This window comes from Cupressus sempervirens, chromosome 6 (genome assembly GCF_028749045.1).
Source record: "Cupressus sempervirens isolate cs-2001-9-10 chromosome 6, ASM2874904v1, whole genome shotgun sequence".
Lineage (NCBI taxonomy): Eukaryota > Viridiplantae > Streptophyta > Pinopsida > Cupressales > Cupressaceae > Cupressus > Cupressus sempervirens.
In genome coordinates, this window is record NC_143123.1 from 328,621,023 (window position 1) to 328,645,910 (window position 24,888).

The following is a 24,888-nucleotide window of genomic DNA, read 5'->3' on the forward strand; positions in this document are numbered from 1 at the left end:
AATATCTTTGAAAACAAAAATAAGATTATGGACGAACTTAAAGATATTCAAGATAAGATTCAAATGGAGGGTTATGAGACCTTTTCTAGGGAAAAGGAAAGTGGAAAATTGGTTGAATTGCATGATATTATAGCGAAAGAGGAAACATTTTGGAGGCAATGCTCTAGAAAGGTCTTCCTTAAGGAAGGTGATCATAATACTAAGTTTTTCCATGTGACTACTCTCAAGCATAGGATGGAAAATAGAATTTGCAGACTTAAAATGGATGAGGGATCAATGGATAGTGAAGAGATCATTAAAAGGGAGGTAGTGGGCTTCTTCAAATATTTGTTACAAGAATCCAATCTAGATTTGGATAAACAAGAGTCTTTTCTTGAGTGTGTCCCTTCCTATGTCTTTGAGGACCAGAATCTATTTCTCACTTCTATTCCCTCGAATGTTGAGATTTCTTAGGCTATTTTTTCTTTTGAAGGAGACAAAGGCCCTAGTCTTTGATGGATTCTTGCTCTTTTTCTTTCATAAGTACTGGCATATTATTGGAATGCACATTTGCAATGGGGTAAAGGAATTTTTTGGGTCCAGGAATATCCTTAAAGAGTTGAATGGTACATTCCTTGCTCTCATTCCTAAAAATCTAGGAGTTGATAGTATGGACTTGTTCAGACCCATTAGTCTATGCAAATCTTTTTATAAAATTATTTCCAAGGTTCTTACGCTAAGGATTATGACTATTTTTCCTCACATTATTTCTAGTCAGCAGGATGGGTTTGTTCCTAGCAGGAAGATAGTGAACTCCATTATTATGGTGCACGAAAATATCCATTCCATTTGGGTGTCTAAGAAGGAAGGTTTTTTGCTCAAGCTAGATCTTTCTAAAGCCTATGACAGAGTGGATTGGCACTTTCTCCTTTGAGTTTTGGAAGATTTTGGCTTCAGTAAGAGATTTTGGGATCTCATTTTTATGCTAGTGTCGTCGACTTCTTTCTCAATGCTCATGAATGGTTCCCTTTCCTCTTTCTTCAAGGCTTCCAGGGATCTAAGACAAGGAGAATTTGTGGGCCTTAATACTTCTCCTTCACCTTTAGTCTACTCCCATCAAAAATTCGTTGATGATTCTATTGTTATGGGAGAAGCCTTGGTGAAGAATGCTAGGATTTTAAAGAAGGCTTTGGTGGATTATGGTTCTGGTACTGATCAACTTATTAATTGGAATAAGAGTTTGATTTACTTCATGAATTTTAATATGGAAAGGCAATTGAAGATCAAAAAGATTATTGGTTGTGAGATTGGTTCCTTACTCGGCTCATATTTGGGTTTACCTATGGGTTTATCTCCTCCTAACAGTTTCAAGAACTCTTTGATTGACAAAATTCACTCCAAACTTGAGGGTTGGAAGGGATCTTTATTCAGTTAGGTAGGTAAGGTTGTTGTTCTCAAATCTATTTTTCAAAGTGTCTCGCTATATGTACTTTGAGTCTTTTTAAAATTCCTAGAAAATATGCCCTCGCTATTGAAAAGATCCAGAAAACTTTCTTATGGATGGGCACGGAGAATAAAAAAAGACTCCCTCTCATTGCTTGGGAAAATGTTTGTATGCCTTATAAGAAGGGAGGTCTTAGGCTACAAAGGGATTCTTCCATAAATGATTTTTTAATGGAAAAACTGTTATGGCAATGGCATAAAGAGAATGGGGAATGGAAAAATATTTGGAATGATAAATACAACTTTGAGAACCTTGACCTTTACCATTTCCTTAATAGTAATTTGGAACAAGGGGGGTCAATGATTTGGAAAAATTCTCAGAAGCTTAAAAATATTATTAGAAAAGGGATAAAATAGAAGGTTGGCAATGGAAGAAGAGTTCTTTTTTGGGAAGATGTTTGGATTTTGGACCACCCCTTGTGTGATGACCCAAGATGGAATAGGTATATGGAGTTGTGTAAGACCTAGTTTGGTTCTCTTGTGGTGGACTATTGGATAGAAAATGAATGGGTCGATCTATTTAGACTAGATACCAATTTGGTAGAACTAAGAAAGAGCCTAAATGCTTTTTTCTTAAACCAAAAGGAGGATGAGCTCATATGGGGAAATGAACCTAATGGTTTTTTTCTATCACCTTTGCCTATGCTGATTCTTTTGATAACCATGATGAACCGTGTTGGGAAAAGGTGTGGATGAATGGTATGACACTCAAGGTCAACATTTTCTTTTGGATCCTATTGCAAAATAAAGTTCTTACTCTAGATAACCTTAAAAAGTATGGGATTATTATTATTAATAGATGTGTACTTTGCAAGAATGATGGGGAATCAATTGATCATATTACCTTACACTGCCCTTTTTCTGTGAAGATTTGGGATTATATATTTAACTTATTGAATGTTGAATGGGTTTTCCCTTCCAATCTTTAGCTATTCTTTATTAGTTGGAAGGCTCCTTCAAAGAATTCTTTGATTGGTAATTGTGGGATTTTATTTTGATGTATGTTGGATGGGGTATCTGGAAGGAGTGTAATGACAGAATCTTTAGAGATGTTGAATCCAACCTGGTTTAGGTTTTCCATAAAATAAAGACTCTTTTGATTGAGAACATAAAAAATATAGCACTAGAGCATCAATCCTATAATGATTAGGATACTAATGTTCTCCTCAATTGGAATTTAAAGAGTGAGACTATGGGTGATCAAAGACTCAATCCTAGGGAACATGCTAGATGGGACTGCCCTCTTGACAACTAGTACAAGATTAACTTTGACGGAGCTTTGAAAGGTAACCTTAGAAAAGAAGGGTGTGGTATTGTGATTAGGAATTCCAATGGGGATAATGTGGGAAGCTTGGCTATTCCAATTGGTTTTCAAACTAATCACATTACTGAAGCCTCGACTGCTCTCCATGGTCTTCTATATGCAAAAAAGTTAAACTTGAATAAGATCTGGTTAGAAGGGGATTCACTCAATATTATTAATTGTCTTGATAAAAAAACTACACCTTCATGGACAATTAGTAATATAATTTATGAGTCTATTCAAATTATTAATTCTTTTGAAATATGTGTTGTTTCCCATAACTCCAGAGAGGCCAATAGGATGGTTGATTGGGTAGTGAATGTGGCAGGCAGAAATGATCAAACTATCATTTGGGATACTCATGACCCCTTACCATTGGAGGCTTGACTTCTTTTCCATAATGATAAATGGAGGTCATCACAAATGGCTTTTTAATTATGACTATGTCAGTACGAGGGTATGATGTAGAGTTATGTGACCATAGGTTTTGTGTTTTAATTCCCAATGCTTTATGTAAAACCTTGCACAGATTTTGGGTCTATATTGGTATTGTGCTTACTGTCATTTGTGAGGCCTTCTTTATTTGGGAGTTGCAAATGAAGAATTCTATGATTTTAGGTGCTTTGCAAATGGGTGGAAAGAGGAAATGAGTTGAACTAGGGAGCTACATTGAGTGGATGAAGAAGGAAGAGGTGTGGGAAATTTTGAGAAGGGACAATTTCACTGGGTTTATGGAGAGGCTGAATGGCAGCAATCCCACCATCACACAACAATTTCTCAAAACTTGGAAAGAGGGCTCGATCATGGTGGGAAACCAATGCATGGAGATAATAGAGGAGGTGATTTTTGAGGCTATGGGCTTGGAGCTTGAGGTTCCCAATTTCTATAGGGAGTGAAAATTGTCTGATAGAGCTGTTAAAGAGTTTGTCGACTCAGAGCTTGAGAAGAGTCATCTGGTTAAAATTGGTAAGTCTTACATCAACCAGGCTTTTGTCTCTCATCCATGTCATTTTGTCCTATTTGTTATCATGGATTATTTAACTTTGGATGAGAGATTTACCAAATGTTATGGCTAACACTTCATGCTGGCCAACCACTTTAGTCACAATGCTAAAATTAATTTCCCTTACTATCTGAAGCAGTCACTTACTATTTCTATTCAAGCTTCACAAAAAGACCCAAATGGAAAACATGTCTACCATGAGGATCTCATGGTGCTCATTTTGAATGTTTTAAAGGCTAAAATAATTGTGAGGAGTAGGGGTCGAATTAAAGATGTAAATTATGAAATGGAAGGGAGTGCCTAAGAGAAGGGTTATGAATCCGAAAGCCAGGATGAGGCTGAAGGGGGTGAGGTTAATGTGGTCAAAGGATTTGGGAATAGGACTAAGAAGAAAAGAAGAGTTGCAGGTCACTCTGATTCTAAGAAGGAGAGTAATTTTGTGGAGGATTTGGTAAGGGGTTATAAGAAGAAATCTAAGATTAAAGGCAAGAGGATTAAAGAAAGTCAAGGGATGAGGGCTTCTTCCCCTTTAGATGATGATGAGACCCTGGCTCAATGATTAGAGAAGAAATGATACCCATCCAGATGCCTTGAAAAGGATTTAGGAGATAAAGTGTAGTGCCTCTCCTATTTGACTTCTGTAAGTTGCATTGATGGATGCAACCTTGTTGATCTTTTGTTGTGATGGATCATGATTATGACCATGAGTGGTCTACATCGTAGAGGTGATTTGATATATGTTTATGTATCATTTTCTTTTTTTATGCTTTGACTATTAATGAGATTATGATGTGATTTGTGGTTCACTGAGGTTTGTGCTAGTGGTTACCAGGATCAATGTGGTATCATGAGGTTGTTCTGTGATTACCTTGAGATGTGTGCAAAGATTGCACTATGTTCTTGTACCATGCTACATGAGACTAGATTCCTGTAGCAATGGTTAGTCATGTTTATGATAATGTTTGCTTATGTATTTTAAGTGCCTTTTTGTTGTTCTTTAATCAACCTTTATTAAATGCTTAAATGATTAGAAATGGATTGTCCATTTGGATTACTTGGTTATGTGCTATAGACATTTACCTTGTCATATTTTGATTTGAGAGATATTTGTTACTTATGTTATGTTTTACATTTGAGAGGACTTGAGGGTCAAATGTTATACTTTGATTTCAGTATCATAGATGTTAGACTACTATGCTATTTAGTTGATAATATTGCATGATGATGCAATTTTGAGATGATAGTGTGTTTTATGATGATATCTGGTTATCTGGTATTCAGACATATCTCTGATTATGTTATGTGATGGATTTAATGCTATGGTTTTTTATTTTATTCTTGTGTTGTTATGCTTTATGCGAATGTGAGTGATGTAAATAGATTATTTTAATATAATTAAATAAATAGTTAAATTAGGTGATTTAATGCATTTCTTGCTTCTGCTATGTTATTATATGCAATTGCACTTGATTGTGTTTTTAGTGTGCAACATTTATATCCCTGGCAGTGGCACATGGAGTTTGTGGTTCAGCCATTCATATTTGACCAATATCGTCCCTGTATGGTTGATGTATCCTTATTTAAATGTTTTTTCAGTGATTATTAAATTTGAACTCATTTGCATTATATGATTAGACTTGTGAGCGTATTTGTGCATTTAGAGTTTCGCATTGTCGCGAAAGTTGTTAAGGAAATTTTTGTGTTTTTGGGTTTTTAGGCTTTTAATTGATTTATTTTAATTTCTGGCAGCTTAGCCATAGATGAATTCCAATTTCTAGGAATAGCTTGTTTTCATTTGGGTTGATTCAGGGTTTAACTAGGTTGGCTAGTTTTTTTCCCTAATCAATTATTCACTCGAAAAGTGAGTAAATATCCAAAAAGGAATTTAATTCCTCACTTCTCACTTTTGAATTAGAAAGTTGGAGAGTAAAACCCAAAATCCTCTTCATGGGGATTTACTATTTTGTTTGTTGTGGGAGGTACAGGCGTGGGATCGTCGTGAGTTTGGGCTCATTGGATCCAACTTGGGGAAACCTTGGATAGCCACAATTTTCAGCTACTTCTATGGGCTATTTATTTTATAGTTCAGATTTCCATTTTTCCCTTTTGGCTATGAGGTAGGGCTTTCCTATTTTATTGTTTCAGCTCCATTTCTACTTCTGTTTTTGGTAGCCATTTGTTTGGAGGTTGAGAACCAGTGTTCCCCTCCATTTCTATATGCTAGTTATACCTGGTTGGGTAGGTACAAACATTTCACTATTTTTTGAGATGAGAGTTTGGGTTTTTGTGCCATTATGCTGGCCATTTTTGCATACGATGTCTGAACTTGTTTATTTTTGAATTTTTGGGGTTTTTGTACCTAAAGGCCAAATGGGTTTTAATTTCAAAGTTTTCCAATTTTTTGGAGTTTTTACTTTGTTTTGCATGCCGCCCAATTTTCTTGAGTTTTCTTGGTATGGGTTGGGTTGTGGACTTGGATTATTTGTTTGGATATCAGTCAGACCCTTGTTGAACTTTTTTGTTTGCATTGGGATGCATGTTGCATTCAAACTTTAGACGTTGTGTTCAGTTGAGTGATTTTTATACATGTTGTTATGGTTTCTCTTGGACCTTTGTTTTAGTTTTATGGACACTAGGATTTGTGTAGAATCCATACTCCCAGATTGAGGCCGGTTGAGTGAGTTCATGATGTTTGGTCTTGTTGCATCACTAGGATTCGTGTAGAATCCATACTGTTGGATTGAGGCCAGTTGAGTGATTTCATGATGTGTGGTTTTATTGTCTTTAGGATTCATGGAGAATCCATCCTCCTGAGTTGTTTTTGATTGAGTGATCTTTTTCATTGTGTCCTCATCTAGTCCTTGTGTTATGATCTTCATGATGGTGGTGTGCCACACATGAGTATGTGCACATATATTTTTCAGGTAACTTGCAAGGCCCAATCTTCCATGGATTTTTCAGAAGTTACGATCATTGGGGTTGGGTTGGGAATATGCATGCCCACGGGCACTTGTCATAGGATGAGCATGGGTAGGGTAGGGTAGCATATGGAGGGGGATTCTGTCATACATTTGGGTGTCCATTTCCCATTTGATTGCATAATTTTTAAAATAAGTGATAACTAAATAAAATGTGTGAGTGGTAATAAAACTTAAGATAATAAAATGCTGTGCCAAGCCATTTCGTTGACGGATGTTGAATCTGCATGATCCAAGCTTGGGCTTTTTGATGCCAATTGAATCTCCATGATGTCAACCCCTACTTAGTAGCCTATTGAGTGTCTGACCAGGACTTGTACTCCTTGCATTGTCTTAGGTTCTTGGTAATAGCCATCATATTGGCTGACATGAGTGTTGGCCATGAATGTTATTTTTGGTGTGTTTGTGGTTGGATCTTTATCTCCATTAGCATGGTAGATGTGCACCTATGGCTGCCATGTGGTTGGGAGGCATAGCTACCTCTACCACTGCTAGGGACTAGTGCACAGAGACAATCTTTTATCCCAGTACAACCGTTGCTAGATGTTTTCACTTGATACTTTGGGTTCCATAGTAGGCTTTCTTGTGATTTATGCTTTCATTGGAATTGTTGGATATCATGTTTAGATGATGTTAGTTTATTTGACACATTCTCATATTATGATGTTTAGCATATGACTAGATGATGTGAATTGCTGTATTGGATTATCTATTGCTTATTGGTTTAGCATGTTAGATTTCCCTGTGATAGGAGATGTTATCTACTTGTAGGATTATCTTATGCTTTTCTACTACCATGATTAGATTTATTTATGCTTATATTGTAGCATGTTTTAGTAGTGATGTCCCTATCATGATAGTACTAATGATCTAAATGGTGGCTTGGGATGTTACACACGAGGGATGGCTAGGATCCATGATGGTCTTATGATGCTATTGACAGTTGGGACGAATCGTGTACTTGGTTGTTCATTTATTATGATGTTATTTCTATACACTGTAATGTTTCTTTCAATACATTCTTTACTGCTTGGGTTTAGCTGGATAGATGTTCCTCTTTCTTGTTCCTTGGCATATTGTTGATTATGCACTCAAGTGTTCACTCCTCAATCTATGTGGATCTAGTACTCCCCAGTGTGGAGGTTTGTTTTCCCATTTCATTCCTCATTTTGACACTTAGAGTGGTTTTCTTTCTTTCCTAGGTGACCATTTATCACCATGGTGTGATACAATATTGTATCGCACACCCATTGATATTGTGTTGTGCGTCCCTTGATTTTATCACACACCTCTTGGAGAATTATCATGCGATACTTTTTTGTATTGCACCTCCTTGTAAGAACTATCATATGATACCCTTAAAGTATCACACACCTTCGAGAGAAGTATTGCCCAGTCCCTGAAAGTGCCACCCTCCTTCCTTAGGAATGTTGCATGATACTTTCCAGTGCTGTATTAAAGTATCACCTGGATTTTTGGAATGACCTGTGCGAGCGAGCAACAACCACTTTTCAGTTTGATTCAAAATTTTTGGGAGTTTTTAGGGGTACCCTCTTAGGTGTTCTTCAGTCCTTTGGTGTCACATTTTGAATCTAGAATGTGTTTGATTTGAATTCAGTTATGCATTCTTCATCTTTGGTCATTTGGTTTGTTAGTGGCATTTGGAGATTTGTTGGTTGCTCGGATTGTTGGTGAAGTCTTCCATTGTGATCTATGTGATCCTTGTCTGATGTTGACATGTGCATTCATACTTGTAATTTTTTTAAAAATCTTGCCTTGAATTGAATCCTTGTTCCAAGGATCTCTAGGCAGGGCATTACATAAAGGGGAGTCAAGAGATGAGGAGTCACAGGAATAGGGGATACATGTGGATTGGGAGGATAGGTATGAAGGTACCCCTAGGTCTATGAAAGGGATGCATGGTAACTCAGGAACTATTCTAAAAGAAAATGGGGTCATGAAGAGCCAAATGCAGAGACATGCAAGACCTTAGGAAGGAAGTTGTGCATGCTAGTAAAACTGCATGTGGTGAGCACACCCTCGACCAACATATTGATAGGCTTATGGAGGTGGTTGGGAGCACTAAGGATGTTAAAATTCTTATGTAGAAGATTCTGCAATTGGAGCCGAAGAATATGGCTATTGATAGAGACTTTAATGCAAACTAGGGCAAGGTCACTATGATGGAAGCCAAGATGTGTAACCTTGAGAAGTTGATAGAAAAAATGGCTGATAATGTGTCTACTCTGTTGAAGAAATGGGATACGGACAAAGGCTAGGATTCTCCTTAGGCGGTTGATAGCCAAGGTCCTAGAAAATGCACTAGGGCCCATTCTAAGAAGATTGATGACATATGCAAGAAGGATGTGGTGAAGGCTATGGCAAAAAACATGCAGATTCTAGCTGATTAGGCCCTGGACTTGATTAAGGCCATGTAGCTGGTTCTTTATTTTCTTTTGTGTTGTCTTTTTGTTGTCTTAGTGCTGTCTCTTTGTTATTTTTTTCAGTAGTTATGTTTGTGACCTCTTTTGTATTCTCTTTGGAGGTCTTTTTTGTTTATGCTTCTAAATGCTCTATCTATTTTTAGATTGTCCTTTTGTAAAAAGGTTTCAGGTCCTTAAGACCTACTTTTACTTAATCAAAACAAAATGTGGTTTAGATATAATGAATCCTACCTAATCCATATGAATTGGAATTAAAAAATGGAATAATCAAGTAGGAAAGGAACTCCAAGATTTCTATTTAAGGAGTCATAGACCAGGAAATAAATGCTGCTACTGCAAAAGTGCATAAATTGTAAAAATGATAAGAAGGGTGTTAAGGAGAAGACATCTAGGAGAAGGAAGAATAGGGCACAAAGGCTCTACTTTCACAAGTGGTCAAGAAGAGATGATTGCACTGGTACATTAAGCATGGAGACTCAAGGAGACTAAGCTTGAAAGGAGGGCAAGTTGTCAAGGGTTGCAGAGACTAAAAGCCAGGCAATGATATGAGCTGAGAAGTGATCTAAGATCTACAAGTTAAGTTGTATGTTGTGATCTAGTCAAAATCCTTAATTGTTAGTCTCTAGCAATTTTATCAGTTAGGATAGAAGGAAAACCCTAGGGACTTAGGTTGGCCTAGCAGGCATTTGTAAATCCTTTCATAGGGTGGCATTCCAAGTGAATGTTCTAAAGTCCTCTAACTAGGACCACTTCTAATAGGGTGGATAAATCCTCTAACAAGGTCACATTTAATAGTGTGTTGTAAGCCTTTAACAGGGTAGGCTTTTCACATGGCATCACTTCAAAAGAGTGAGAATTGAGTAGCATGTTACTAGTGGTTTTTCCCAAATTGGGTTTCCACATAAATCACTGTGTTATATGTTGATCTTTTATGTGTTATGATTTCATGTTGATTTATAGTAACTTGTTGAATAGGAATGTTAAAGCTTGGATGAATGGGCTCACTATACTTAGTGAAAAAGTTTGAATTGGACATGTTGGACCTTAAATAACTGATTCACCCCCCCCCTCTTAGTTATTCTAAAGCATTTCTAACACATGCATTGCTTCATGTGGGATGGCAATTGGGATATGGGGAAGAAGGAAACTTTTCTTTTCCAAATGTTCCTCCTAAGGTTGATATCATATATGAGCTTGAGCTTATTGGTTTTCAAGAAGCAAAGGAGGTAAGTCTAGTTGTTCTCTTCTCACACTAATTGTTTTGACTATAGATGTAGGCACTAAATGTGTAAGAGTAACAGAGGCTCAAATATTAAATGCTATACATTGTGTGATCCAATTTCCTTTGGAATGACTAGTATTACGAACAGAAAGGGTGAAGGATGTGGTTATATGTCAATGCTAATTTTATTTTATATCATTCTTAAATCTTAATGTCTTTCAGTAAGATGACAAGTAGGCTCTATCTAGTGTTAAATTTGAGTGCTTGCTACACAATAGACCTAGGTCAAATTCTTGCTAGTCTTCCCCTTCAACAAATGCAAATTAGATTGGATACTTATTCCAGCAATCTTGGCAGCCTCCAATTGCAAAACTAATTGTCTTGTGGTGTAGTTATGTTGCAATTCATAAATTATAATTCTCTTTTCATTTATTATAAATTTGTCAGGGTAAGGCATGAAGTGATATGACAGTAGAGGAATGGATTGAAGCAATTGATATGAGACATATAGAGGGTAATGCATTTTTTAAAGAGAGAAAACTAGCATAGGCGATGCAACAATATGAAATGGTGACATATCTATTCCTTTGTTGATTCTTCTATTTACTGTATTCCAAATTACCTAGGTTCAAGTTGTTTGCCTACCTAGTAGACTTTTCCAAGATGTGGTTTTGTGCAAGCCCTGGCATACATGGGAGATGATTTTATGTTCCATTTATTTGGAAAATATAAGGACATGGAAAATGCTATTAAGAATCCATGCCATCTCAATATGGCTGTATATTTGTAGAAATTGAACCATTATGAAGATGTCATTGGCCAGTGTAACATGGTATGCATTGTGCAATGGTGTATCGATTCATTTTGTTTTTATAAAACTTGTGATACTTTTGTACCCAATCTAATTTGAGGCCAAGGATTCCATAAATTGCAAGTGTCAGTCTCCTTTTACCTCTATATATAGAAGAGATCAGGAAATGGGTCTCAACTCTCTCATGTTCAATTTCCTTATCTGCAGGTGTTAGTTAAAGATGAGAACAATGTGAAGGCTTTATTCAGATGTAGGAAGGTAAAATCTACTCTTAGGCAGACAAATGATGCAAGAGAGGATTTCCAAAAAGTTAAGAAACTTTCTCTCGAAGATAAGTCAGTGGTATGAGAGCTGCATCTCCTTGCACAACATGATAAGGAGATGTATATGAAACAAAAGGAACTCTACAAGGGCCTGTTTGGCCCAAGGCCAGAGCCAAAGCCTAAGAGATCAAACTGGTATGCCAAATGGAAATGGTTGTATATATGAATGAATTGGAATGCCGCATATGTGTAATTCAAATTACTCTTTGTATTTTAGATACTAAATATGTATTCCATTTTTGTGGTTTTGAGTTTTTAGAGCTTATAACTTTTGCTACTGCAAGAATGGCATCATTATCATCAGATTCTTGCTCAATTTCTATCATTTGTTGCTGATTATATGTAATTACCTTGATGATTTTAGCATACTGTAAACATTGTTCTTCTTGTTACAAACTAATTTATATTGTCTTAATGTTGGTACGCTTAAACTTTGTACCACTGAAGGCCCAATTTCATAGAACAACTAAAAAGAGATCTTTCTTATAACTATTGTTATAACTATTTTAATGAAATTTTATTATCTCTTTTCTGTATAAATGTTATGCCCTGTTCATTTTTAGTAAACTTCAAAAGTAGTTCTAGTGCTGAAGTTCTTGTGAGATAAAATGCATAATTTTCATATAGTAGTGTTTAGTTTAGGATACTTTTCTTCAACTTGTGTACTGTACTATACTATACTTTGAAAACTAACTGTCATGAATATGAAATTCCTTTGTTACTTTGATTATATAATACATCATTATTCATAGTTGAAATTTTTTTTGTTAACTTTGGCAATATCAAGAGTGCTTAATGAGGCATGTTACACTTCAATAGTTTTGCTTTTGCATATATTCTTGGATGCTTTCATTTCAAAGAATACATGTCCATGTTATATGTTTATGTTCTTCTTTGTTGCATGTTGTATCAAGCAATTGTTTCTTATCCAAGCCATTTAATTTGCAACCTTTTAAATCTCTGCAAAGATAAAGTTGGAGTAGGATAATTTTTCTTCTCAAAGGTGTCCTCTGATTGTAAAGGGTCCATTCCATTATCTGTTCAAAAAAACAAGACATATCTAGTTAAACAGATAATGGAATGGATGCTTTACAATAAGAGGACACCTTTGAGAAGAAAAATTCTCCTGCTCCAACTTTATCTTTGCAAAGATTTAAAAGGTTGCAAATTAAATGGCTTGGATAAGAAACAATTGCTTGATACAACATAATTTTTTTTTTGACCAAATATTGGTGGAAATTTCAATCAATTCTTGATAGTTTTTTACCAAGAATTGGTCAAAATTTCCACCAATTATAAATTTTTTTTGACCAAACATTGGTGGCAATTTCAACCAATTCTTAGTTTTCTACCAAGATTTGGTTGAAATTTCTACCAATTATAATAAAAATTGACCAAACACGGGCGAAAATTTTCTACCAATTCTTTATAGTTTTCTACCAAGAATTGGTCGAAATTTCCACCAATTCTAATTTTTTTTGACCAAACATTGGTCAAAATTTTGGCCAACAATGACAAATTAGAGCTAACAAAAATTAAATTTTTTCGACGAATGTATTGGTCAAAATTTTGACCAATATGTAGGTTGGTCAAAATTTCAAAGAGAAAAATTACCACAAATTGCTTGGTCAAAATTTTGACCAAAAATCGTCAAAAATTGAGTCCAAATTTACTAGTGTATAATGGTCTCTCAAAACACCTCCACATCCAGCTTTTCTCAGATTCCCTTTAGCTAAACCATCAAAATTACCGTTGATTCATCCCATTGGTGGAGATCTCCACTTTACTTTTTGCTTTTGATCCTCCTATTTTATTTTTGTACCTTTAGCATTCATAGGATTACTTATTTGAGTCTCATCAAACATTTTTATCTGATATTTGAAGTTCTCTTTGATAGCTCTAATAATATTTTGACCTAAAACCCAATCAAGAGTCTCCTTATTTTTGAAATTTCTATTGTTCCTCTCCTTCCAGATACTCCAATAGAGATAATGGAGAGAAATCTTCCAAAGAAAACCAATATCATCATCCTTAGTTGGACATGTCCAGCTCTGAAAACATTGATCAATGTTATTATGTTGAACCCAAACTAAATTCTAGTAGATAAGGAGATGACTCCATTCATTCTAGTTAAACCACAATTTAAAAAAAGGTGATTCATATCTTCAAAGTCCATCTTACAGAGACAACATCTGTTGACTCTGTAATTCTGTATAATGTATGTTATTAGTATTTTCCATAACTAGTTATTAACCAAATTCATTTAAACCAATTAAAATGATTTTATTTTATTTTTTTAGAATTCTTAAATAATTTTCTACACTATTTTAATTTTAATAATGAGTAAATAAATATATTTCTTATAAATATTATTTTGATGTTTTATTACAAAATTAATTTTAAAAAAATCTACAGTGTTTCATAATAGTACTACAAAATTAATAATTACTTTTTAATTAGCAAATGCTAGTCACTACATAACACTTGTTGATAAGATATAAACATTAAATTAATTTTTTTTATATATCATTTCTAATAATATACCTATGTAAAATATATAGAAATAGTGACTTCTATTTTTATTTATAATTTATTTTTAATATAGTAAATTATAAAAGAGATATACAAAAATTGCTAGTGTTAGCCTAAGTGCTCCTTATTTTTATTATTCTTTATAATTTACGTCATTAGTAAAAGAGAAATAATTAAATTAAATTTTTGACTATAGTTTGTCATATATCTATATCAAAATATATTTTTATATTTTTAAAATATTCTTATACTCTCGCGAATATTCTTTTGACTATTGCTAATAATATTTGTGTATGTGTGTGAGTGTGTATCTCTACATATACATATACATATACATATACATATACATATACATACATACATACACATACATATACATATACATATACATATACATACATATAGATGTACATATACATAGTAAAATCAGTTTTTATGTTTTTAAAACATTCTAATTATTTTAAAAATATTCATCTACTCAAAAATACTCTTTTGATTGTATTTCCCCTTTCTAAAATTTAATTTTATGTATATCTCATGGAACTATTTTGAACATGTAAAAATCAAATGTACATGGTTTTACTTTCCTCTTCACTTTATATAACAAGTGCCACGTAGTGGCATGTACTTGCCTTTATAGTGCATTGTAATAAATATAATTTAAACAACAATTGTCCAAATAAAAAATACACAATTAATAAAGATAATTTAATAATAAATAATATATAATTATGCAATTAAAAAATAATTCAATAAAAATGTTTTATCCTTAGAGAAATCTCATTTTATTATTATGACAAAAACATAATTCAACAAAGATTATCCTATGCATCCATATAAAATCATAAATGGAAGTAATTGTAATTTTAAATTTGTAGTAGTTACTATCGAAAAACACTTAATACTTATCTATTATAAAAACAAAAACAAAAACAAAAACAAAAACAAAATAAATTTTAACATTGATCCACTTTGAAAACTAACAAACATTGTCCACCAATAAATGTTTGAAGTTTCCTCATTTAAGATCTCTCAATTCTTCCCGTATGAAAGGGAAAGGTGAAAAACACTTCTAGTAATATAAGAGATTAAAAATAAATTAAAAACTTTTCTTACTTGGCCTAAAATCATAGTGTAGTCATAAGAAATTACACTTATAAAATGTTGAAATAAGTTTTTAATATTGGTGGCCTAAGGAATATACCTACATTAATTTACTTTACTATTATTTAGTAACTTGTTTTACTTTACTATTATTTATTAACTTTTTAAAATAATATAGTTCATTTTATTTCATTTAAGAGCATCACTATATTACACAAGCCTTGTCAATTTAACAAAATTAGTTTGGTTTTTACAAAATTAAATTTATATTGTTTTTCATAGTTGAAACTAAAATTTTGAAAGATTACAATATTTGCATATCCATAATAATGGGCAAAGAAAATGGAATATGGAGAAGTCTAAAAAAAGGGGTCCTAAGGTTTTAAATAAATAATATTTTTATTGAAAAAAATTAAAACTACAAATTTGAATATTGCAAAAACTATTATCTACAAAAGCCAAAAAAAATAATGTTGTCTAATTGGTGACAACTATTTTTTTAATTTGTGAAGTGAATGCAATAGTATTTGCCTACGACAAGTACAATAAATTAATGCATTTAAGTTAAAACTTAGTAAACTGTATTAAATTTCGTTAGATCATTCATTTTCAATAATGCATTTTATGTAGTTATGATTTAAACTAGTAAATAGTATTCAAATCGATTAGAATTATTTATTATTAATTTTGGATTAGAGTATTAGATAATTTAAATTTATTTTTTATTTATAAAGAATTTTATTTAAAAATAATTATTATAAATTATATTCATTGATTTATTAAATCTATTTTTTCAATTTTAGATAGTCTAATGAATATAGTTTCAAAAGATATCTTATTATTTCTAATATGTAATCTTATTTCCTAATATCAAAATAATTTGCACAACATATATAATTTTACATTATCATAATTCAAAACTACAATTATTCTTAGAAGTGAAAATTAAAATAGACTCTAAAACTAATTAAGGTTCAAAGATACCATAGTATCACCATGATGACTTGGTAAATATATTCATTTTCCCAACTCCAAAGACCAACAATATGCAAACACGATAGAGAAGGCTTACATGTCCCCCTTGAGAAAAGGACAGAGTCATATAAATGTGATCATAACCTCTTATTGTATTTGTCATAGGCAATATATTATTGCAATCACCAATATTTAACTAGTGATTAATCATTTCAATGACAACCAATCAGATGTAAGTATTATTTTTTTAAAATTTAAAATTTAGATTTTTGTAATGTTTATTTGTGAAATTTTTTATTTCTAATTTAAAAAAAAATTAATTTACTTGAACTTGATTGGTTCATATAGTTGGGGTCTTATAAGAGCAGATTTTAAGCAAGCACTACCCGATATTTTAGCGTGCTTCCTTAATAAATAAAAATAACATTATATGATTTTTTTTTGAGTTGTATATATTTTAGCATACAATAGTAATAACTTTGATAATTCTTAATGCTATAAACTATTTATACATAAACAAACAAGTGAAAAGGTAAAAAAAATAGTTTCTCTCAAATGATTTCGCTTTGAATTTTCTTAGAATCTGACAAATACTGGGCCGTTTCTGATTTTTTTTGCTCTCTATTTCGACGACCTAGTCTTCATTTTTGGCGAATATCTCTGCTCTCTGCGCTTCCCATTAGGCAGCGACCTAATCTCTTTGTTGCTGCTGTGAATTCAAAGATCTAACGTTGCAATTTTGATCATACATTGTGAATTTGGAGGGCTTTGTCAAGGTGGTGACCTCTAGAAATGCCAATACTGATGGCGTATCCCTTTCTACATCCAGCATGAAAGTCTTTAATATGGCTAAGGTGAATGGTATTGTCAAGACTGCCAAGAAAGCATCAGGTATTACATTTTCGACGAAGACTAAATCTGCTCCAGGTAATGGCATTAGTAACCCAATCTCCCATAGCAGCGATCGACCTAAGTCTTTTTCTGAGGCTGTGGGTCGATCATTGATCATTAACGATAGGGCAAGGTTTGAGTTTGCAAGCGCGGGTAACAATGATGTCTTCGACTTCGGTAAGACCCCTTCGATTTCTCTATCTCCTTTTGCCATTGTTCCTAATCCTAAAATGTTAGATGAAATTGTTAAGGAAAAAAGTAGATTAAGAAATACTGCGATTTTTTTCTCAGCTATTGAAATTGATAAATGTCTGCCAAGGAAATTTATGGATGACTGGTTCCATCATTACTGGAATAACAAACTTGGGTTGCATATTTCTTTCTGTAGGCAAATACAAAAGGGTCTGTATGTAATTTTCTTTGTGAATCATGATGCTCAAATAGAGGTTCTTAAAAAACAATATTGGAATGTGGGTTCAACATCTTTTAGGGCTATTGCTTGGTCACCAGAGGCCGTCCATGAAAAGGTTCTCACACTTTCAGCTCCGAGATGGATTCTGGTTAAAAACATTCCCCCTTTTTTGTGGCATTTTTTGCCGCATTTTCTTGAGCCCATTGGTAAAATTATTCGAATGGATGAAACTGTGAGACTTGTCCCACATATGGACGCTAGAATTCTTATCTCTCTCTTGCCTGGTAAGGACCTTCCTATCGATATTTCAATTAACATCATTAATGATGTATATATCTATCCTATAGAGGTTTTGGGGAGGTTGAATGCCTATTTTCTTTGCCGCAAAGAAGGCCACCTCTGTAAGGATTGTTCGGTCATTAGGAAAAAGCCTAATCCCTCCAATGATTCAACTAATAATATGGTTAATCCTCCTGTCACCAGTAATCCTCCCCTTGACAATGCTCTTTGTCATTCAACCCCTTCTTCTTCTTCATCCCCATCGCCTCCCACCGTAAACCCTAACCCCTATAATGTTTCAACTAATGTTGTTCCTAGCATTGTTTGGCCTGAGAATGTTCCAACTAAAATTGTGCCTAACCCTCTCTCTACAATTACTGTTCAGCCTGAGAACATTTTGTGTGATACCACTCCTACTTTTGGAGGTCTTCAAATGCTCCCCAGTCTTGATTTAGCTATTGATCTTAACATAGATGATGGTTTTATTGTTGTTTCAGATAGGAAAAAAAGAAGAAGGGGAAATAGTATCTTCATGCCTAAAAATTCTCGCCCCAATAACTCTAATAATCATCATATTAAATTGTTAACTGGTCCTGCTTTGACTAACATGAATACTATCAATCAACATGCTGATTTCAATTGTAAGCCCCAAACTAGTGAGCCCTTTCAAAAATTCCCTCAAAAGATCTTCCAAGAGATTGGGGAGGATTATGAATTTGAAATTATTCTGGCTGCCCCCTTTCCCCCGAAGTCTAACAATGGGCAGTGCATGGATGTGGATTCTCTAGCGGATATCGAAGATGATGTTAACACCTACTCTTCTACTGTTAGGCGAAGAGGAAGACCACCTAGTTCAAAAAATAAGCCATCTGTGCCTCAACCAAGCGAGTCTTCAAATAATTTTTTGGCCCTTGCTGATCAAGAGGGTTTTGCGTGCTCCACCTCTAACATTTTGTCTCAATGAATTGCCTATCTTGGAATGTGAGGGGTCTAGAGTCCCCAGATAGAAAATTTGTTATCAAGCGATTGTTAAATTCTCTACATTCTATAGATTTCTTTATGATGCAAGAAGTTAAGTCTGTGGGATTCACTTTGGACTCCAATCTCAATTTTATTTGGAAAGATGCTATTAAGTTTTGCACTAACCATGAAAGAGGTAAAGGAGGAATCACCCTTCTTATTAGTAATAAATGGGAAAAGCATATTACTAATAATGGGTGTTCTCCTTGTCAGAGAGTAGTATGGGTTACTTTACAGTTTGATGACAAGACCTTTGGGGTCTGTGCTATTTATGCTTCAAATGACCCTAAGGAAAGAATTGAGCTATGGAAATGGCTTGTAGATCTCCCAGATTTGCCTTGGCTCTTCGGTGGAGATTTCAACATGATTGAATCCTAGGATGATAAGTCGGGGGGCATTCCCTTTCATTGGAAGGATAATGAAAAAATTTATTGGAATAGATTTTTAAACTCTAACTATCTCTTTGATCCTATTGCTGGTAACAAGGAAACCAACCCTGGATATGGCACACCTGGTGCAACTTTCAGCAGGGCAATGCTAGGATTTATTCTAGGCTTGACAGATTTTATGCCAATAAGTATTTTTTCTCTTTTCCTCCTAACATCTCTAGATTTATTGTTTGATTTATTGCCACCACTCTGTCTGACCATCACCCTATTTTGACTAAGGTTAATTTTAACAATAGTCCCCTTCAACACAAGTCTAGAAGTAGTAAATTCATCTTAAACACCAGGCTCCTCATGGATGAGGATGTCCTTTCTGCTGTGCAGATTATTAGAGGATTAAATAAAATTAATCTTCAGAGCCTATCCCATATTGATAGATGGAATACTAACCTCTCCTCCTGGAGGATCTTTTTACAAACTATTGGGCAGAAAAAAGATAAGGACTATAGGTTCGTTGAAAAACAATTATCTTCTAATCTGCAAGTTGTCGAGGAGAACATTCAAAATGACTCTTCCAATATGGATCTTCTTTCCAAGGTTATGGCTACCAAAGATGCTCTTAGGAAGCATCAGCATGTTAGAATTCGGGGAGCCAGGATCAGGTCTAAATCCCACTGGCTCCAATTTGGGGATAGGGGATTGAAATTCTTTTTCAACCTTCTTAAGCTTAAACGTATTAAAGAGTCTATTGATAGACTTTTGATTGATAACCAGGACATCTCTAACCCTGAGTCTATTATTCAGGCCTTTGCTAATTATTATGAGACTCTTTTTTCTTTAGAAGACTCTCCTGAGGCTGAGTCGATTAGAGTTCATTGTAGGAAGCTTATTCCCAAAAAGCTTGATCCTGATGATATTGCTATTCTTGCTAATAATATTTCTGTTGAGGAGATTGAAGGTGCTATTAAGGCCCTTAATAATGATAGAGCACCGGGCCCTGATGGTCTCCCAGTTGAATTCTATAAGTCCAACATCGGATGGATATGTAAGGATCTCTTTGATCTTTATTCTGAAGCCTTGAATAAAGGTACCTTGGGTCAGAATATCAATAGAGGGATTATTAAACTTCTCCCAAAAGAAGGGTATAAAACCTTTATTAAGAATTGGAGGCCTATTACCCTTCTTAATGTTTCCTACAAGATTTTGGCAAAAATTATGGCTCTTAGGTTAGTTAATATTCTTCCTAAATTTGTTAATTCTACCCAAACTTGTTTTATCAAGGGTAGATATATTCTTGAGAATCTCATAACTAGCTGGGAAGCCATGGATTGGTCTAGATGCTCTCATCAAAACTCTGCCATGCTCCTTTTGAATTTTGAGAAGGCCTATGACAAGATTGAATGGAGATTTATCCTTATGATGCTGGATGCTTTTGGTTTTCCTCCTTTCTTTTGTAACACTGTGGCTATGCTTCTTAATGATGCTTCTACTCAGGTTGAGGTCAATGGTATTCTTTCTGCTCCTTTTTCTCTTGGGAGATCCATTAGGCAAGGGTGCCCTCTGGCACTCGCTCTCTTTGTCATAGCTTCATAAGCTCTATATTATATCCTCAGAGATAATTCCTTATCTCCGGAGGTCAGAGGTATTTATCTACCTAATAATGAAGAGCTCATCAATTGTCAATTTGTGGATGATACCGCTTTATTCCTTGAACTTTCAAAAAATAATTTCAGGAACATGCAAGTTAAACTCAATTTTTTTGTTCTATTTCTAGGGCTAAGATATCTCAAGCTAAATCAATTTGTTTAGGTTGGGATGAGCGGCCCCCGGACTGGTTTCTCCAATACAATTTTAAATGGGGTGGTCCTAATAGGATCATTAGATATCTTGGCATCCCTTTCTCGGTGAAGCCTGACCTCAAAGACATGTGGTCTTGGGTGAAAAAGAAGATTGATAAAAAGCCAAACAAATGGCATAACAGGGCATTATCATTGGCAGTCAAAATTTAGGTTTGCCATAAGATATTGTCCTCATACACCATATATTATTCTTATGCTTGGTGTTTTAATAACTATCAGATTTCTGAAATCCAGAAGTCCATCAGACAATTCCTTTGGTTTGATGGCAAAGGGAATAGAAAGATCCATTCTGTTAAGTGGGCTTGGTGCCAAACTGACAAGACCCTTGGGGGACTTGGGCTGAAGGATTTAAGAACTCAGGGTATAGCCTTGTTTGCCAAATGGAATTTTTAGTCCATGGAGGGTGATTCTCCTTGGAAAGTGCTAGTTAGGAGCAATATTGAGAGGGGTGTTCCTAGAAAAGCTAAGTCTTGGACTAGCCTCCCCTTTTGTGACCTCATTCTTGGTAATTTTACTGTCATGGTTCAAGGCTCCGTGGTTTTCAGGTCTATTTGGAAGGCTTGGGATCATGTTAGGAAATTCATCACTAACAAGGAGTTTCATTCCAATATTCAACTCCATGGTGAAAGATCCATTTGGTGGAATCTCCACCTAAATGGTAAACCTTTGGCCCTTACCCAAGGGTGTTTTGCCAGGCAGTGGGCTAATAAAGGTATTAAACAATTTATGGATCTCTTTGAATATGATCAAATTATGCCTTGGGATGTTCTTAAGGATAAATATGCTATCTCGGATTCTCATAGAATAACTTATAACATGATTGTGCAAGCTTCTGTTTGTCTTCCCACTGTTTGTCACACTGATTCTCTCAGGTTCTTGAAGTGCAAATGGCTTGGCGGTATCATTACTACTCTGCTCAAAGCTAAGAATATTTATAAAATCATTGATTGTAATATTGATATTATCAATCATATTAATGCTATTTGGTACTCTTCTTATGATGCTGATGCGTTGAAAAAGTATTTTGATATCTTGTGGAAGAATCCTGTGGAACCCAAGATTAGATGTTTCAAATGGTTAGTTTTGTTGGACAAGCTACCTATAAAGAGAGATTTTGTTAATTCTGATATTTGTAACTTGTGTAGAGTTCCTAAAACTGGTAGACATATCCTTCTTGATTGTATTTTTGCTAAAGAAATATGGAAAATGTTTGGCATTGTTTATCCTATTAATGTTAATATTTTTGATATTATTTTTGGTCATATTAATGGTCTTCCTAAAGATACCAATTTATTTTGGAATATATTATCGTCTAACATTCTCTGGCAGATCTGGAAGTGCATGAATGAGGAAAGGTATCAAGGTAAGCATAGGGATCTTACTGAGTTTTTTCGAAAACTCACTCACTTTAAAATCTTCTTGCAGGTGTAGACTACGATGATGATTGAACAGGACAAAACGAGGAGGTTCCTTTGTGATGGGCATGCTGCTCTTTACTACCTTGAGCTTAAGCGTGGGTACCAGTGGCGTAGTACTTTGGATGATCTGCATGTTTTTGAGCAAGCTTGCAATAGATTGAACAAAGATATTAGAGAAAAAGGGAATGCCAGAAAAGAAGAGTTATTTATGTTGGTGCAGATTCAAGGGCATAAAAGTATAGTTTGGATGGAAGGTCCCTTAGCCTGGACTGCCTGGGTTGACAATCACTATGATCTTCTCAGCTATATAGTTTTGCTTTTCCTCCTTTTGTTGTTTTGTATGTTCAGCTGATACTTTCTCTTTTGGGTGAGGCTTGGCCTCCTTGTGTATATTCGTATTGATACTCTGGTGTTTTTTTTTTTGGTTCTGAAACTCTTATTTCTAATAAAAAAAAAATAGTTATTAATAAGAAATGTAATTATGAGTCACTATAGTATAGTTAAAATGTAGCAACTATTTATATTGGCAAAGATGGATCATGACAACATTTTAAATTTCATAATAATTAATGTTATGAACTATTGTAGACATAAAGAATTGAAAAGTTAAAAAGAATAAGTTATTAGTTAAAAATTATCAAGTCACTATAGTATGCTTAAATGATTATATTTTTAAAAGAGTAATATTTATATAACAAAATATTTCCACACAAATTAATTATAAAGATTTTTACATTAAAATATATTAATTTCAAATATTTAATATTTAAAATAGAATGATAACTTATTAATCTTTCTAAATTATAAATTAAAATGAATAATATTTCCTTTACAAATATTTTTTCATCCACATAAGTTAATTATATATATTTTTATATTAAAAAAATTAATTTTAAATACTTAAATATTTAAAATTGAATGATTTCTTTCAAAATTAGATTTATTGTTTTGTAAAAGTTCCATCCAAAAATATTAAAATTAATCAAATATTAACATATTAATAAATTTATTTAATATATTATATTTTTTAACTCTGTTAATTTAGCTATACTTTACGGAAAACACAAGCCACTATGTGACACTTGTTACAAGTCTTTTCAAACCATTAAAAAATTACTACACATCTTAAGGATGAATAATTGCTTTTTTCCAATATTGTTTTTTTTTCCATCCAACAATTTATGCTTAACTTGTTGCAGTTCATATATTAAAAAGTGAATATAGTTCTCCAAATCTACAAAGTTTCATTATTGTAAAGTATGAAAATTATTCCATACCCCCATAGGGTCTTGATGACCCATGACTATTGTCATTATTTTCCAATCACTTATAATTCTCATTGCTAGCTGCAACTCAAGATGGCTTGGCTTTAATGATCCATAAACTACAAGGGTGTCCACTTGATAAAGGGTCAACAGACATCAAATGCATTGATCACCAAGTTTCGACATTCAATATAGTCTAAGGGTTTCAATAATTATCAAACTTGCATCCCACTAACACTTAGATTTCAGCAATGTTCAAAGATGCAAGCAAATGCATAGGTAACCTTGAGGAGAATAAAGGTGTCTCCCATTGAGGCATTGCATATTCTTCTATGTAGACATTTCAATCACTTGTAGACCTTGTATCTTTGATATTTATATTTTGCATAATGCATAGAAATTTTAAATTTCCTCAACATTTATTGAAACAACTTATATTTTATCAAGAAAGTCCAATATAGATTGGATGCTACTTTCATCCCTACAAACTGGACAATTGACCAATTTTCAAAAAATTGAAAATATCATGTATTTTTTTGGAAAATTTAGCTTTTGATCTTCACGCTCTACATAGTTTGTCGTTGAAAACAACAAAAAAAATGAAAAAAAAATCACTAAATTTTCGTGAATATGGAAAAAAATTGACTTTGTTTTGTCTTTAGTGCATTTTGTGTGGAGATTGGCCTGTCCCATATTGATTAGCCTATAGATTAGAAAATTAACCCAACTAAAATTGAATTTTGTTTTAAATAACATACTCCAAATTTTGACTTACTTAAATAATTCACTTAATAAACTTTACTTAAAATTAATATTATATATTTTAAATTTTCTTCTAAATTTTTATATCTCATTATTTCTACATGATTCTCTACTAAATAGTAAAGCATTAGGTTGTGCATAATGCTGATTGTCGGTCAACAAAGCTTGGTATGATGGAATAAAGGGGGGAATCTTTTCAAGATGATCTGGAAGCATCTCTCTTTAGCATATCTTCATTGCACTTGCTCTCATCTCAATGAATTTCTGAAAAAATATCTACAACTCTGGTAAGGGGTGGGGGTTCTTTTCTTTACTGGTAGTATTTATTCTTTGCTTAGTTGAGCGGAATAGCTTTAAGACAACATTGCCTTTAGTTCCTGTTTTCTTTTATGTAGTCCACAAAACCCCGTTTCCTCTAC

The 24,888-nt window shown here is 33.8% G+C and overlaps 1 pseudogene; it reads left to right on the plus strand.

The window, feature by feature from the left end:
* LOC149552497 (peptidyl-prolyl cis-trans isomerase FKBP42-like) overlaps nucleotides 1–15,051 on the plus strand; it is a 55,264-nt pseudogene extending 40,213 nt beyond the window's left edge.
* Nucleotides 15,052–24,888: the final 9,837 nt, after the last annotated feature.